This window comes from Callospermophilus lateralis, chromosome 2 (assembly GCF_048772815.1).
Source record: "Callospermophilus lateralis isolate mCalLat2 chromosome 2, mCalLat2.hap1, whole genome shotgun sequence".
NCBI lineage: Eukaryota > Metazoa > Chordata > Mammalia > Rodentia > Sciuridae > Callospermophilus > Callospermophilus lateralis.
Window position 1 is genome coordinate 4,971,609 of NC_135306.1, and position 12,484 is coordinate 4,984,092.

The following is a 12,484-nucleotide window of genomic DNA, read 5'->3' on the forward strand; positions in this document are numbered from 1 at the left end:
TGTGGAGAAGGGGCGATGACTCGTTCTTGCTGCTTCAGAGCTGAAAAGGGGTGTCGAACATGAGGGGGCTTGAAGACGTTGGGGAGCGACGTGGGGGACGTGAGTTTCCTTTTAGAAGTCAGTTCCATTTGAGGTCTGGTTGGGGAAAAACAGGCTGTCATCTGGGGATGGGTGCTTCTATGAGAGAAACAAAAACCATGAGTACTGAATAAGTGTTGCAGCAGCTGGAACATGTCACTGTACATAAGTTCCCTCATCAGGCTTTAACATCCCCAGTTACTAGGACTGTAAACATAACATTTAACTTTTAGGGTTACAGATGTCCTTTTTTAAGACACAGTTTAATAATTTAATGTCATCTGATCTTGTGAAATCTTTAATTCTGTTATTAGGGCTGAATAACCATACTAGCAAAAACTAAGCCCACCTGTATAGGTTAGAAATAAAGGCCTTAACCTTAAGCTAAAATTACTCTGGCAGTTCCCTTTTGGTGGTTATCAGGCATTTCTACATAAGAATCTCTTTTGAAGCCTCCAGTTTATTTATTTATGGAAGTTACATTTAACTACTATTATTATTTAAAATGTCCAGGAATAGCTGTGTTTTGGCCTTGACTGTCTTTGCTAAGTGTTTAAGATGAAGCAAGTCAAACTGACTTTTGTTTTTATCTATTGTTAACAGTCAGCTGAGTTTTCTTGGGAGTCCTCGGGAACTTACAGCAGCTTTTCAGATCTGCTAGTGCCATTTGTGCTAGGATGGGTCCAGGCCTTGCTTGACCATGTGGCTTCCCTCGGAAGCATCAGGGATGTCTCCCTTTTCTGATGACCCTCCTCTTTACAGCAAATGCACTGATTGGCTTTCTGTCCTCCACTGGTCTCATTAATCTCCCTGTTCAGGAGGTTATGTGGCCTAGAGTTGCAGAGCCCTTTGGAAAAGTCCCCTATCCCCTGACTCAGACTGACTCAGAGGACAAAAGTTAAATTTTTAATTTTAAAACTTGATCTTAAACATCTAGCAAATAAGTCAACAGCCTTATATTAAGAGCACTGGGCTTTAATGTCTATTAGGTGATAACTTTTTATCTTACATTAACCCAGGTTGTGAGTTCTTAAATCAGTACCTCTGCAAAACATTAACAGGCAGTCTTTCAGCCATTTTGAAAACTACAAGATAAAATTATCAAAGAGTAAAAACATATTTAGTTCATATAATAGCTACCTTGAATTTTGGCAGAGTTATACATTATAATTTCCTGTTTGAGATCTTAGTAATCTTAACAAAAACTAACTTTTGGACACAACTTTAAATGTACTGAAATCTAGCCTACCTTTTTTATAGTCACTTTTACATATAGTGGGATGGGACATAGAGCTTTATCTCAAGTAAGGCGGGGCTCTTTATAAATCTTAAGTACTGCAGTTCTGAGACTGATCTTTACTTTTTAGACATCATTTTACAAAGTTTACATAAATTGTTGTGAACTTGAGCAAACATAACATAATATCACATCTAAAACATGAATTAAAGAAAGGCTGAAAGCTTTTAACCTTTTGTAGAAAAGTGGCAAAGTACTTTTGTGTTTTGCAATAAAACCTTTACACAGATTAGGCTCTCATTAACTTAAAAATATATTTAAATTGTATCTCAGTGTAAAAAGTAACATAGAACTTTACATATCTTATTGATAACAAGTCCAGTTATAGAACACAAATGATATAAATAAATCTCTAACATTTTTTTTAAGCCTAAAATTACCATACAACTTTAGGACACCAGTTTGCTATAATGTTCTTTTGAAGCTTTTACCTTACAGACTTGTATACCTGGAAGATATAAACATATTAATGGCACCACAATTACATTGATGTTTTTATATTAACCAAGTTTAGCTTTTAAAGAGATAACATAGCACAATTTTTTAAAACAACAGCACTTGTTTAACCAGCTGTTTAATTTTTTTTTAAGATTACTTGTTTAAAAACTTACACTTATAAGCAACTTATACAGACCTTTTTTATATTATTTACTTAAACCTTTTTAATTATTTAATCATATATTTTTATCCAGAAATATATTTTTTATTAAATTTATATCTAGAACCTTCTAGTTTAGTTTTTTTTATCTGTTTACCCAATTTAAATTGAACCATTTGAATCACGTGAGTCAAAGATATTTAGATCCATTTTTTAAATTTTTTTTTTTTTTATGAGCGCTCTTTATCTGTCAATTGTCATATCACTACATGATACATGGACATACACACATATAGACATACTGACATACAACACGTAACAAGTGTAACACAACACAATAGCAAAGGCCTTGTTGCTTTCTCAGGTGATATCTCATTGCAATGTTTAAAAACTCCATAGTTGATCAAAAATAGAACTTATCAGAAAAACATTAACTTGTCTGTAGGATCAAAATCATGAGCTCAAAAAATACAAAATCTAAGGAAAAAGCAAAAATCCTAGAAAAAATTGACTGGCCAGTAATTAGTAAATGCCATACAATTTACCCTCTGGTTTAATCTAGTTTGAGTTCCCATAAAAAGACACTTTTACTATTTTTTTTTTTATACTAGAAAAACTTGCTCACACAAAACTGAAAATAGGAATTTACTTAATAATATAAAACTACCATCAGAAGAGATCCCTTTAGGATCATTAAGTCACTTTTTTTGTTCTGAAGTTCTTAAAGTAGTACTAAGTTACATTAAATCACCTGGAAAAAAAAAATCTTAAAAAAGAACCACACACTACCATGTATATCCAAAATTAAGCTTTAAATATTTCCAAGACTGTTGCTATTTAATGTTATTTTAATAAGCCAGACCAACATTTTAATTTAACATTTTTCTTCTGAATCTTACACACTAAGGGGAACAGATACCAAATTATAATTTACTATCCTTGCCCAAATTAATGCACTGGTACACCTAGTGAAATCTTTTTAGGCTACCTAGTTCAAAATTGATGAAAAAATAAAACTGAATGTTTGGGAGTTACTTGCCAACTTGGAAGTAGAGTTCTTTTAATTTTTTTTTTATCCTAAGTATTTAAGTTTTCTGGCATGAATTATCTGAAATCACAAACTAAACAATTACCTAACCCCAACTTTTAACTGCAGGATTATGCAATGCTTTAAACTTATTTAGGTACCAGATTGTTACAATAAAAAAAAATTATCTTTTAGACACACATTTAACCTAGATTATCCCCAAGAAACAATCAGACAACTAGATAAGAAAATATCTCTCCAGGTTTTGAACTTTCATTTAATTATGACTCCTATCAGTGGCACCATAGATTTTTCCACGAGTGGACCAGATGTTTTTACATAGGGGCAACTATAGGTGTAAAATCAAGGGTCTCAGTGTGACTGACTTTACTGCATTCAAGTGGAGTAATCCTTGCAGTGCAGGGAAAGAATGAGGAAATTCCCCAGAGCAAAGATGGCTCTGGCAGCTGCTGGGAGTTTCTCAGTCTCTCCTCCACTTAAAGGATCAACTTCTTTGGATAGACCCAATTTCAGGCAATCTGGCATATCTCCTAACTTTCCAGTAGAGTCAGTTTTTATCTGTCTTAGGTCTTAAAGGGGGAAGAGGGTATGTACTTTGATCGGCTCAAATTTTTTTCTTGACTCTTTTTTTTCTCATGGTGGATCTGTAGACTAAAGAAGCCACCTAAGTGTTGAGGGATATCTACTGGTTTTAAGGTCCCATGTTAGTCTTAGATGGAATGAGAAAGTACAAAGGCAAGAAGACAGACACAAATATCAGACTGGACACAGAGAACGCTGCGCGGCTGGAGCACAAACCGAACGGATTAGGGAGAGGAGGGATACCGTCACCTCCGTCACCCACGAGTACAGTGTACTCTACAGAACATTGGAGGCCCCCCCAGATGGGCCTCCCTGAGTCCCTGGGACGTCTCCCAGGGTGGCAGGGGAGAAGTCTGAGTTCGTCAACTCCTTCTCAAGCTGCCCAGATACAGAGCAATTACGCGTAATTGTACAGACGCTGCGCATGAACAGATAACAATCAGACATAGACAGAGACACACAATGACACGAACTGGCCAGCTTACCTCCCAGTGGTTATCGGGTGTTCCTCGGGCAGGGATCCGGACGGGGTTACAGGAGTTCTCCTGGCTGGCTCGCCAAATGAAAGACCCACCGACTCCCTGTCCAAGAAAGACGCACGAGGCACTGGCTGCAAACGCATGAGGTTTATTCAGACACAGACGCCTGTGGGTGCTCAGCGAAACCTCAGCCGGAGCTTCGGTGAGCTGGCACACCAGGCTTTGGGGTACAGGTCTTTTATGGGGTAAAGGGGCAGGTTTCGCGCGCGCGGTAAGCAACAGGTTTCTTATTGGCTATTTTGAACCCAGCATACAGGTTACCTAAAGGGTAAAGTTATTTTTCATTTTATGTTCCTGAAACAATACCACATGACAGTTACATATGAGCACTCTGATTTTTCTGTTCCTGCTTATTAGCCCCTGTTTATTCAGGCATGCCCTGGAATCTGTTTTTTTGCTCTTTCCCAACCATCCTGTTTTTCCCTTTTCAATCGGTCACACTTAACTGATTATCTGAAAAACACATTGTCTGCAGGTTTGTGACGTGCCCTAATAATTTTGTAACTAAGCCTAAGGTTGCTGGGCTGGGGTCTTTCACCAGTACATTAATTTGGGCAAGGATAATAAATTGATATGATATCTGTTCCCCTCAGTGTGTAAGATTCAGGAAAAGAAAGTGTTGGATTGGGATGTTGGTCTGGCTTATTGAAATGACATTGAATTGCAACAGTCTTGGAAATTTTCAAAGCTTAATTTTGGATATACATGGTAGTGTGTGGTTCTCTTTTGAAATTTTTTTTCAGGTAATTTAATGTAACTTAGTACTACTTTAGGAACTTCAGAACAAAGGAAGTAGCTTAATGATCCTGAAGAAATTTCTTCTGATGGTGGCTTTTATATTATCAAGAAAGATCCTATTTTCAGTTTTGTGTGAGCAAGTTTTTCTACTGTAGAAAGATGTAAAGGTATGAAATTTTGAGAATTGTATCTTAAACTTGTATCTTAATTTTCAACATCCCAACCTAAAAATTGTGACTTATGGTTAAAATGCCTTAGGCATGAGGCTTCTTCTCAGAATTCCAGTTTTTCTTGCTCCTTCCAGACCTCGGGCAGGATTTAAGTTGAAATGCAAATAAAAAAAAGCCTGGAGCTCAGTAGGAGACTGAGCTGAGGCCCAAGGGGAAAAAAAAAAGTAAAGGTGTCTTTTACCTGAGCTCAAACTAGATTGAACCAAAAAGTAAACTGTGTGGTATTTACTAATAACTGGCCAGTCATTTTTTTTCCTAGGACTTTTGCTTTTTCTTAATTCTGTTTTTTTGAGCTCATGATTTTGATCCTACAGACAAGTTAATGTTTTCTGATCAGTTCTATTTTTGGTCAACTGTGGAGTTTTTAAACATTGCAATGGAGATTTCACCTGAGAAAAGCTACAAGGCCTTTACTATTGTGTTATGTGTGCACACTTGTGTTATGTGTTGTACGTCTGTATATGGTTATGTCCATATGTAATACACATGATATGAAGATTGGCAGATGTATGAGGAGCGGTCATGAAAAATTTAAAAAATGGATCCAAATATCTTTGATTCACGTGATTTAAATGGTTCAATTTAAATTGCGTAAACAGATAAAAGTAAAGATGTCTTTAAAATTAAACTTATAAGTTTTTCTAGGTGTTCAAAAATAAAACTAATAAAATGTTGATGTCTATGAAATAATCTGCCTAAATTCAGAAATTTACAAGTATTGTTTCAAAATGTGAACAGAAAAGGTGGTTAACAGATGGAAAAGAGAAACTAGAAGGTTCTAGGTATGGATTTAATAAAGGGAAAATGTGTTTCTGGATAAGAGAGTCTATGTGATTAAGTTAATAAGAGGGTTTAAGTAAGTGATAAGGAAAGTCTCTGTAAATTGGTTATATGTGTAAGTTTTTTTTGAGCAAGTAATCTTAAAGAAATTAAAAATTATACAACTATGGTTAAACAACAACTGTTATTTTTTAATATTGTAATATGTTATTTCTTTAAAAGCTAAACTTGGTTAATATAAAATCATCAATGTAATTGTGGTGCTATTAATGTGTTCATATCTTCCAGTTATACAAGTCTGTAAGGTAGAAGCTTTAAAAGAGCATTATATCAAGCTGATGTTTTAAAGTTGTATGGTAAATTTAGGCTTAAAAGAAAAACATGTTGGAGATGTATTTATATCATTTGTTTTCTATAACTGGACTTGTTATCAATAAGTTAGGTAAAGTTCTATGTTACTTTTTACACTAAGATACAATTTAAATGTATTTTTAAGTTAATGAGAGCCTAATCTGTGTGAAGGTTTTATTGCAAAACACAAAAAGTACTTTGCTACTTTTCTACAAAAGGTTAAAAGCTTTCAGCCTTTCTTTAATTCATGTTTTAGATGTGATGTTATATTGTATGACTAATATTCATGTGAACTTGAGCAACAATTTATATAGGCTTTGTAAAATGATGTTTAAAAAGCAAAGATCAGCTTCAGAACTATAGTACTTAAGATTTATGAAGAGCCCCGCCTTACCTGAGATAAGGCGCTGTGTCCCATCTTACAACTATGAAAGAAGTAGGCCAGATTTCAGTACATTTAAAGTTGTGTCCAAAAGTTGGTTTTTGTCAAGATTACTAGGATCTCAAACAGGGGCTATAATGTATAACTCAGCCAAAATTCAAGGTAGCTATTACATGAACTAAATGTTTTAACTAAACTAAGTGTTTTATTAATTTTATTTTGCAGTTTTCTTATAAATGGTCTAAAAATTGCCTGTTAATGTTTTGCAGAGATACTGCTTTAAGAACTCACAACCTGGGTTAACTTAAGATAATGAGTTATCACCTACAGGATAGAGAAATAGACATTAAAGCCCAGTACTCTTAATATAAGACTGTTGAAATTTATTTGCTGGATGTTTAAGATTAAGTTTTAAAATTAAAGTTAAATTAAAAGGGCCAAGAAAACCAATATTTGGCTCTTGCCCTCTGAGTCAGTCTGAATCCAGGGAACAGGGGACATCTCTAAAGAGCTTTTCAACTCTGGGCCACATAACCTCCCGATCAGGGAGATTAATGAGACCTGGAGGACAGAAAGCCAATCAGTGCATTTGCTATGAAGAGGAGGGTCATTGGAGAAGGGAGAGATCCCTGATGCTTCCAAGGGAAGCCACATGGTCAAGCAAGGCCTGGACACATCCTAGCGCAAATGGCACTAGCGGAACTGAGAAGCTGCTGTAAAGTTCCCCCAGGACTCCCAGGGAAACTCAGCTGACTGTTAAAAATAGATAGAAACAAAAGTCAGTTTGACTGCTTCATCTTAAACACCTAGCAAAGACGGTTAAAACCAAAGCACAGGTATTCCTGGGCATTTTAAATAATAATAATAGTTAAATGTAACTTCCAAAAATAAGTAAACTGGAGGCTGCAAAGGAGATTCTCAGACAGAAATGCCTGATAACTATCAAAAGGGACTGCCAGAGTAGTTTTTAGTTTAAGGCCTACACCTATTTCTAACCTACACAGGTAGGCTTGGTGTTTGCTAGTATGATTATCCAGCCCTAAGTAACAGAATTAAAGGTTTCTCTATTAGACACAGAGGTCATACTAGTAAAAGGATTTTGCAAGATCAGATGACATTAAGTTATTAAACTGTATCTTAAGGGGAAGGACATCTGTAACCCTAAAAGTTAAATGTTATGTTTACAGTCCTGGTAACTGGGGATGTTAAAGCCTGGTGAGGGAACTTCTATATAGTGACATGTTCCAGCTGCTGCAACACTTATTCAGTCCTCATGGTTTTTGTTTCTCTCATAGAAGCACCCATCCCCAGATGACAACCTGTTTTTCCCCAACCAGACCTCAAATGGAACTGACTTCTAAAAGGGAACTCACGTCCCCCACGTCACCCCCCCATGTCTTCAAGCCCCCTTATGTTCGACACCCCTTTTCAGCTCTGAAGCAGCCAGAACAAGCTGTTGCCCCTTCTCCTTACAGCAATAAAGAGTTCCTAAAATTAGGGGGAATGAAGCCAGAAATGGATAGACAGTGTAGATAGGTAAATCAAGTCAGGTTGGATGGATATAGGAGGCCCATTTTGAGTGAATCTGGGAAATTGAAGACGGTCTCCTGAGATTACTGTTTACCAAGATGTAGAGCCTGGCCAAATAGTCCCCCAACTGAGGGAACCATGATTGTTTCCCAAGTTTCCAGAAAAAGGGGGGAATGAAAAACCAGCCTCTATCTCAGAGCAAAGCCTGTCCAAGGAAGGGACATGACCTTTGTCCTTGGAAAGACCCACAGAGCACTCCTAAGCACATTCCCACCCTGCTAAGTGGTTTATCTACAAATAACAGGAGAGACCTGCTGTTCCAGGTGTCCCTGACTCAGTCAGGCTAGGTGGGGATCCATAGCAGCCCCCTAGCAGCCACCAATCAGCATGAGACAGGGAAATACCTGGGATGCCAGATGACCCTCCCAGTAGTTTATGGTGGTTGATAACGAGTTGGGAAACCATGTAGTTCAGCACGTACATCCCTCTTGGCTTAAACCAATCAGTTCAAATGAATACCCCTTTTGTACTGACCAATCACCCCTACCCAACTTGTTCCCGCCAGTGAATGTGCTAATCATGTTTTAGAGTTGTTGTTTGATTTTCCCACGTGTGTGATGATTTGCTAAGAGATGCTATGATGTATGTGAAGTCCCTGCCCTCTCCAAAGAATGTATAAAACTGCTGCAAACCCTGGGCTCAGGGCCTCTCAGTGTCACCAGTTGCTGTGTGTGCGCGGAGGACTGAGCTAGCTCGCAATAAACACCTCTTTGCTGCTAAAAAAAAAAAAAAAAAAAAGAAAATACCCTCACCCCAAATCCCTGCTGTCTCTAGGGAGCTGCCAGAGCTGGGAGGGATCCTCCCTGGGGTGTAGGTCCCCAAATGCCAGACTTTGAAGCCTGACTCTCTTCCCTTGACTGTGCCCTGAGAGGACCTGGTTTGCCACTAACTTTGCTGCTGCAGTTATTCAAAGGTAGAAGACTAAAGCCAAAAACCAAAAAAACACCCAAACCCCCCAGGAATCCTTATGGGAGGTGAGCTGAAGAAAAGCAGCCCCGAGCCGGGAAGCAGAAGTGCATCCTCTTCCAGAAAGGCTGGACTACACGGAGTGATTCCGTCTCCTCATCTCCTCAGCTGAATGGAAGGTGAGGAAAGTGAGGCTCAGAAAGATTAAGTAATTTGCCCAAAGTAACACAGCCATTATGTAACCTCGGACCCCGTGTTCTCTCCAGTCCTTCACACTGCAGCAGAACTCCTTATAAGCACCGCTTAGACCCTTCCCAGTGGTTCTAGCGGATCTTGGAAGACCAGCATCAGTGGTACATTCGCTGAGCAGCACCACCCTTATCAAGGAGGAAGTATTAAAAGCTCTGCCAAAAGAAGCACAGGTGGCATTTCTGGAAGGGGATGCCAATGTCACACTGGAGGAGGACTAGAGAACACACCGCGTATGCTACTGCTCTGGTCTTCAGAAAGGCGAGTCAGCATGCTGGCTTTAAAGACCCTGGGAGCTGCAGACCCTGGAGTTTAAGCAGGACACCCACCAAAGGAAAAACGGGACGTGGCCATGCTTGCCAGATTGCCAGGGAGGCTGGAACGACCGCATGTCCCAACGGGCTCCTGCCCAGGCAAAGCCTGATGCCACCCAGGTGAGAGTCCCACTCTGGGAAGCTACACAGAACTGCTCCATTGCTCCCGAAGGAGTGGAGAAATCCAAAAATGAGAAATCTGAGGCATGGGCTGTGGCTCAGTGGCAGAGCGCTCACCTAGCATACATGAGGCACTGGGTTCAAACCTCAGCACCACATAACAATGAAATAAAGACACTGAGTCCACCTACAACTAAAAAATAAATATTTAAGGGGCTGGGGTTGTAACTCAGTGGTAGAGGGCTCACCTTGCATGTGGAAGTCACTGGGTTCAATCCTCAGCACCACATAAAAATAAATAAATAAAGGTATTGTGTCTATCTGCAACTAAAAAAATTAAAATAAATATTTTAAAAATGAAAAATTTGAGATTATTATTGTTGATATAAGTGGCCACCACAAGCAAGAGGAGTCTCTGAAGAAAGGTTTCAAGCTGCTCACGTTGTATAACCTGATGACACTATTTAGGTGACAGACACCTGCACTGGGCAGGTGCCTGAAACCCAGGCTAAGGCTTTTAAATATAAAGTGGCCTCGGTAACAGTGACAAAACTTGGTGGTTATGCAAACGGAGGTGGGGGTCTCAGGCAGGTGCTGCCACAAAAAAATCCAGTGATTTTCATCAACGTAGGGGAACATGGAAATGGATTGGAACCTTTCAAAACAGCCTTTCCTCAGCAAACTTCTGGGTGTGGGTGACAGTGACGTTAACAAGCTGAAGCTGGATGACTCTGAAGCACTTCTAGAGAAGCTGAAATTCAGTCAGTTTCATTGCAAGACACATGCCATGAAAATGGGCCAGTTGAGTCGGATCTTGGGAATGATCCCTGATTTTGAAACCTATTTTATGAGTAAAGGAAATGAACAGGAGTAAAGGGCAAGGCTGAAGCAATTAATGACAGTAACAGACAGTATGCTGGGCCCAAACCAGACGGTGCCGATGGCACCAAGGTTTCCAGTGAGCAACCGAGAGGAATCAGAAGACAGGAGTAGAAGAGAGATGCTCAAGCAGCTTTGATCCGAATTATCAAGATTGCACAGGTGGTAAGAATAGATGGGAAGTGTCAAAGGACTTCTCCAAGGTGGTGACAAGTCTAAGAATGTGAGCCCATCACAGACACCAAAATTCAATCAACAGGGGCCCAAATGATGATCCAAGAGTTAGTTCTTTGACATGTGGGTGGCAGGACTTCAGCCAACCATGAGGCCATTTCCCTGGGGTGCTGCTGGCAACAAGGAAAGGGAAAGGCATGACGGGATTCAAACATCTGCAGAGAAGATGCTGAGCCCTTAACTGACCTGGTTGGTTCCGTATTTGCTGAGACCTAGAGCTTCCCTCCTTTCTGCAAACAAGGGGGAAAAAAGATTTTTTCTTACATATATATATGAATATATATGAGACAGCAAAATGCATTACAATTCCTATTACACATATAGAGCACAATTTTCATATCAATTTTCGCCATTTGGTTTTTTTGGGGTTGGCTAACTTAGCTTTATATGAAAGATTGTGCTCTATATGTGTAAAAGGAATTGTAATGCATTTGTTGTATACAAAGTATATTCACACCAATTAATGCCTTCATACATGTACCTTGGATAATAATGATCATCATATTCCACCATCACTAATAACCCCCTGCCCCCTCCCTTCCCCTCCCACCCCTCTGCCCTATCTAGAATTCATCTATTCCTCCCATGCTCCCCCTTCTCTACCCCACTATGAGCCAGCCTCCTATATCAAAGAAAACATTCGCTATTTGGTTTTTGGGGATTGGTTAACTTCACTCAGCATTATCTCTCTAACTCCATCCATTTACCTGCAAATGCCATGATTTCATTCTTTTATTGCTGAGTAATATTCCATTGTGTATATGCCACATTTTTTATCCTCTGTCGTTTTTCCTCTTCTTTTCTTTCTTCTTCCCTTTTCTTATATTTATCTTTATGTGGAGCAGAGGATCAAACCCAGTGCTTCACATGTGCTAGGTAAGCACTCTACCACTGAGCCACAACCCCAGCCCTTTTACCTCCCTTTTTATGATGTAAGGGAGGAATATGAGTCTCTCTTTGTGTGAAAATTATATTTCTGCTTCAAAATTTCTTCCCTTAGTTTTCACTATAGTAACAAGTCAAACAAACCACTATGTAAATTCTAGTTCTTCTTTAAAATATTTTTTTAGTCGTAGTTAGTTGAACACAATACCTTTATTTTATTTATTTATTTTTAGGTGGTGCTGAGGATCAACCCGGAGTCTCCCACATGCTAGGCGAGCGTTCTACCGCTGAGCCCCAGCCCCCGCCCCAGCCCCAGCCCAGCCCTAAAATTCTAGTTCTAGTTTTTTAAATTGCCTCGAAGGCCGAGCACTGCATTTGTAAACAGTCCTCTAAGTCACATAATGTTGCAATAAAAATACTAAGAAAAAAACCCACAGGAAATAAAATACATAAAATGCGGTCAGTGTAATCGGCCTGTGCCCGCGGGGTCCCCAACAGGCCGTCCAGAACCGTACACACGGGCGCAGGAGGTGCCGGGGGGTGTCCCCGTCCGTGTGGCCCCGGCGTCCGAGGTGCGCCAGGCGCCTGGGGCCGCCCGCCCGCCCGTCGCGGCCTCGCCTCCCTCGGGAGGGAGAAGCCGGGCGCGGGGGAGCCCACCCGAGAGCCTCCACCGCCCTTCGCGCT

The 12,484-nt window shown here is 39.7% G+C and overlaps 1 pseudogene; it reads left to right on the top strand.

Moving 5' to 3' along the window:
• Positions 1 to 9,757: 9,757 nt before the first annotated feature.
• LOC143392156 (signal recognition particle subunit SRP54 pseudogene) lies at positions 9,758 to 10,952 on the top strand (annotated as a pseudogene).
• The last annotated feature ends 1,532 nt before the right edge of the window (positions 10,953 to 12,484 follow it).